A 5,741-nucleotide genomic window follows, 5' to 3' on the forward strand; every position below is an offset into this window, starting at 1 on the left:
GATGGTGTTAGGAGGTGGGGCCTTTGGGGGATGAGGTTGTGAGGGTGGAGCCCTCATGAATGGGATTAGTGCCCTCATGAAAGGGCTCTTCCTATCAGGTAAAGACAGCAATAAGAACCAGGAATTGGATTTTCACCAGATACCTAATCTACCAGTGCCTTGATCATGGACTCTTCAGCTTCCAGAATTGTGAGAAATAAGGGTTTGTTGTTTAAGCCCCTTATTCTATGGTATTTGTTACAGCAGCTTCAATGGACTAAGACAATAGCATTTAGTTTTATAACTTTGATTTAGGAATTCTACTTTGGAGATGCTTCTGTGCTTATACTTGCTACGTACATTTACTGGACGTCTATTTTGGCTCACAATTCTCTTCCTGAGCCCCATCCATGTTGACCTAGTTGTCTGTGGTTTGTTCATTTTCATTGCAGCCTAGTTTTCCATTATATGATGAGGATATGGGTATCTATCCTCCCACTGATGAGCATTGGGGCCATCAAAGACAGTGCTATTATGACTGTTTTTATACATTTATTCTGTCCACAAGTGCAAGTTTCTTCTACTCAGCAGCTTTCAATTTTTTAGATTTCACCACTGATAAGAAATATAATTTGCATCATAACCCACAACACACATGTACCCAGACTTTCACATGCATGTGACAAGTAAATTTCACAATATTTTTACCCTTATAACGTGTGACTGTGCTGTGATCTATTTTATGTCACTTAAAAATGCTGGTGTTTTCAAGATTCACTAATGGAAACCACACCCTTGGTTATATACTCAGGACTGGAATTGCCAGATCATTAGGTGTGCATAGCACCCAAATAATTAGAAAAAGCCAATGTTTCTCTGAAAATGGTTGTGACAACATCTTTCCTACCAGCCATGGTGACAGTTCTCCTTGCTCTATAATCTTCCCAACACTTGAATTTATTGGGTCTATAATTTCCCCAACACTTTAATTTATTGGATTGTGAGATTTTTGCCAACCTGGTGGGTTTTACATGGTATCTCATTATGGTTTAATTTACATTTCCTGAGTACCATGAAGGTAGAGAATCTTTTCATACTTTTTAAAAATTATTTAAAAAATTTGTTATCAAATGCATTTCTTCACTGTGCCACACAGCATGTGGGATCTTAGTTCCCCGACCAGGGATCAAACCCAGGCCCCCTGCATTGGAAGATTGGAGTCCTAATTACTGGACCACCAGGGAAGTCCTGAGAATCTTCCCATACTTCTCTTGACCATTGATTCCCATTTCCTCTTCAGCCAAGAGCTAGCTCAAGTTTTTGTCTATTTTCTATTGGGTTGTTGTAGTTTTTGTCTTTTTCATTTTTGAGGTGTTTCTTCATATATTCTGGATATTAATCCTGGTGATGTGTGTATGGAAAATATTGGTTCAAATGCACCAGGATCAACATGAAGAAAGCTTTTGTTAGCTTGCCAGAAAATACTGAGGGACCTAAGGGCTGTTGGGAAGGGCAGGACCTGGGAGAGGGGCGAGGCCTCAGGCAGAGTGGAAACGGAGTAAGACGCCCCCAAAACCTCTAACCCAGCAGCACGTGGTTCTGGGGGAGCAGCAGCCGCTTAGAGGTCCCCGCTTTTCCTGCCCATGTCTATGCGTCTGTGCACAGAAGGCATCACTGTGATGGCCAGTCTGCTGCCAACTCAGGTCCCAGCCATGAGACCATCCCACTCAGTAATTTCTCAGATTCTCCCTTCAGCAAACGGAGGGATGGGGATTCTAGAACTTCACCCCTTTAATCAAGGGATTCCTCCAAGTCTCTGGGCTTTGTTGTTCAGGTATGCATCTATTCATTCACGCATTCACTCACTTGCTCACTCACTCATCCATTCCACAGGTGTCGATGCAGTGTCTGCTACGTGTCTGACCAGCTCTAAGCACTGGGAACAAAGCCATGAACAATACAGAAAAGTCCCTCCTGGAGGAGCATCCATCCTAATACAGAGACAAAGGCTGACGTCAATCAGTAAAAGAAACAGTGTGTCAGGGGCTGTTTGGTGCTTTGGTGAGAAATACAGCAGGGAGGTGACTGAGGGTTGTGGGATGTGGGTCAGCTCAGTTCAGTTCAGTCACTCAGTTGTGTCCGACTCTTTGCAAGCCCAAGGACTGCAGCATGCCTGGCCGACCTATCCATCACCAACTCCCAGAGTTTACTCAAACTCATGTCCATTGAGTCGGTGATGCCATCCAACCATCTCTTTCTCTGTTGTCCCCTTCTCCTCCCGTCTTCAATCTTTCCCAGCATCAGGGTCTTTTCCAATGAGTCAGTTCTTTGCATCAGGTGGCCCAAAGTATTGGAGCTTCAGTTTCAGCATCAGTCCTTCCAATGAATATTCAGGGCTGATTTCATTTAGGATGGACTGGTTGGATCTCCTTGCAGTCCAAGGGACTCTCAAGAGTCTTCTCCAACACCACAGTTCAAAAGCATCAATTCTTCGGCACTCAGCTTTCTTTATAGTCCAACTCTCACATCCATACCTGACTACTGGAAAAACCATAGCTTTGACTAGATGGACCTTTGTTGGCAAAGTAATGTCTCTGCTTTTTAATATGCTGTCTAGGTTGGTCATAACTTTTCTTCCAAGGAGCAAGTGTCTTTTAATTTCATGGCTGTTGTCACCATCTGCAGTGATTTTGGAGCCGCCCAAAATAAAGTTTTTCACTGTTTCCATTGTTTCCCCATCTGTTTGCCATGAAGTGATGGTACCGGATGCCATGATCTTAGTTTTCTGATGTGGGTATGTGGTAGGGGTGTTATTTTAAAGTAGGGTGAGGGAGGCCCTCTGAGAAAGATAGAGATGGAGCAGCCCCGAGATTCTCTGGGGAGGAGCTTTCATTCGAACACCCCGGGGTGGGCGTGGGGCTGGGTGTCAGCGTCACCAGACAGGAAAGAGGACGGGGTCCGGGTCAGGGGAACCAGAGCCGTGTGGAGGGGCCGGGTCAGGAAGGCCCCGCGTCCAGGGAAGGACTTGGCTTCTCCTCTGTCAGTGGAGCAGCAGAGGGTTTAGAGCAGAGGGTGGCGGCGCCTGGCTCTGCCTCCGGAGCCTCAGCCGCACACGCGTCTTGGACACGACGGGCCTCTGCCGTCCCGGGTCCCAGGCCCGGCTCTGGCCGGGCTGCTGGCCGCCCGCTCCAGGCCCGGGGAGCTGGTGGCCCGGGGCCCCCTCTGCCCCGGCTCGCGTTGGCGGCACTTCTCACGTCCATCCTCTCCCCAGTCTGGCCCGTGTGTGGGCCTCATTACACCGGGCGCGAGAAGGAGCCTCCGCAAGCGGCTCATGAAGCGTCTTTGTAAAGGTTAATGGTTCCTGGGAGGGAACAGAGGGCCGCTGCGCATCTCTGCCCCTGTGGTGACGCGCATTTTCCAATTAAGTGAAGACGGGAGGCGTGTCGGCTCACAGGTACCTGGTCTGAGCACCAAGAGGCCACGGCGGCCGCGGGGTGTCTGGAGGGGGAACCGTCAGGCCCGGGTGGGCGACACGCGCTTCACAGAGGCGGCTCCCGGGCGAGGTGGGGGGGTCAGGCCACCCCCGCTCCCCCGCCCTCTCCCCGAGGGGAACTCTGTGTGTGGAGAGGTGGTTCTGGAGGCTTCTGCCAGCTGGCCCGGAAGCCCCAGGAGGGCAGGGGTAAGGGGCTGGTCTCAGGTTCATCGTGCCGGTAGCTAGCTCCTCTGGCCACGGGGAGGGGAAAGGCAAGTCGGAGGCTGCAGAGGGCGGCGGCTGCGAAGTCGGGAACCCTGACAACTCAGCAAGGGGGTGGAGGGAGCGCTGGGGGTGGGTGGGGAACGGGCAGGTGGGGAGGGGCGGCAGGCTAGGTAACGGGCCCTAAGGGATGCTCGGCCTTGTCACCTCCGCTGCGTCGTTGGGTTAGAAATTTCTCATTGGGCATTGTTATTCGGTCGTGTTGGACTCTTTTTGACCCCAGGGACCGCAGCACACCAACATTCCCTGTAGTTCACCAACCCATGGAGTTTGAAGGTATTGATTAGGAAGGACCTTCCTCTTTCTACAATTGAGGCTCACGTGACCATCTCACTTTACCATAAGTATTTCACGAATAGAGGTGTGAATGAATGAATGACTAGCTGGTCTGATTTTCAGTAGATGCAGAGCAAATTACGGCCACTTGACTAAGGAGAATATTCAAGGGAACTGGCTCTTTCCTCAGGACAGGGGCAGGCCATTTCCTCTATGAGCCTCAGTTTCCCTGTGTGTATAATGGAAGCTGATCTAAATGATCTTAAAGGATATCTCAGGAGATAAGCACCAGAGACTGGGCTGTGTGTCTTGCAAAGTCCTAAAGGGAAAGTGGGGAAAGTCCTGTTACTCCACAGGCCGAGGGACACCCACCAGGACCCTCACTTGGAGCAGGTGGGCCTTGGAATTCTTGTCTGTTTCCTCCCTCATGGGGCCTCCTGGCACCTGCCTGCCTCTCCCACCCCGGCTTTCTACCAAGTAGGTTACAGCCACAGTGAGCTTGACAGGGACCCCACATCACAGTGGCTTCCATCAGACAGTTTATTTCTTTTTCGCATGAAATCCAAGCCCTTAGGGTGATCCTTCTCTGCAGTGTTCAGGGTCTCAGGCTCCTTCCACCTTGCTGCTGTGTCATCCTCGGGGTGTGGCTTCTCTCACAGGGTGGATCCTGTCCCCATGGCCAGCCAGCAGGGCGGGGCAGAGGGGATGGATGGGCACAAGCCTTTGCCTTCCCTTAAGGGTGGGGCCCAGCACCTGAGCACACAGCTCTCTTCCCCATTGGCCACAAGCCAGTCACATGACCACCCTGACTGCAAGGGAGGCTGGGAAGTGCAGTCTCCATTCTGCCTGGCTGTGTGCCCAGAAAAAGGCTGTTACTGGGAGGGGACAGAGGACGTGGGAGATGGTATCCCAGCTGGCTCATGTTGCTCTGGCCTGGGGTGACCAGCTGTCCTGCTTTGCTCAGGACTGAAGTGTTTCCTTGGATCCAGGACTTGCAGTGCTGAATCTGGGATACTTACAGGAAACCAGAGAACTTGTCCACACCGGCTTCTTTTCTTCTCCTCAAGTAGGCCCAACAGGTTCCTACCTCAGGGCCTTTGCAGATGCTGTTACTGCCTCCTGGAACACACTTTCCACAACTTCTTCCATTCAGAAAGGATTACTGGGTGCCCATCTCACGTATGAGCTGCTGTTTAAACACTGCATGCCAGGAGCAGAGTGAAAATTCCAGCCATGCTTTTAACATAACAAGGATAATTCTTTCTACTCCCTGATCACTTTGGTTTCCATATCTCTGTGGTTTAGTAATTTTTATTATATGCAGCTCTGAAGGCAACACCTTTTTCCCCAAGGCTCTGGCTGAGCTCTTGCACAGTCTGATAAATCTTATACTAATAATAACCCAAAAGAAGAACATATATTAAGTTCTAAGATTATGATCAAGGAAACAAGGATTTTGAAGAGATGTGTAAGCCTAATAAAAGGAAATGTGGGGTGGAGAAAGTTTTCATTAAATAGAACCACACCTCTTGGGTGAGTTCACTGGTACAATCTTTCTGGAGGGCAGTTTGGCATCATGTAGCAACTGCAACAAAAAATGCATAACTTTAGGCCCCAAGGTCCATTTATAGGAATTTATCCCAATGAAATAATAAGAAAAATATGCACAGTTGGATCCCTAAAGATTTCTGCAAGAGGAGAGAAGTATAACAGTCTAAATATCTGTTGGCAG

The sequence above is a fragment of the Dama dama genome, chromosome 23 (genome assembly GCF_033118175.1).
Source record: "Dama dama isolate Ldn47 chromosome 23, ASM3311817v1, whole genome shotgun sequence".
Taxonomy (NCBI): Eukaryota; Metazoa; Chordata; class Mammalia; order Artiodactyla; family Cervidae; genus Dama; species Dama dama.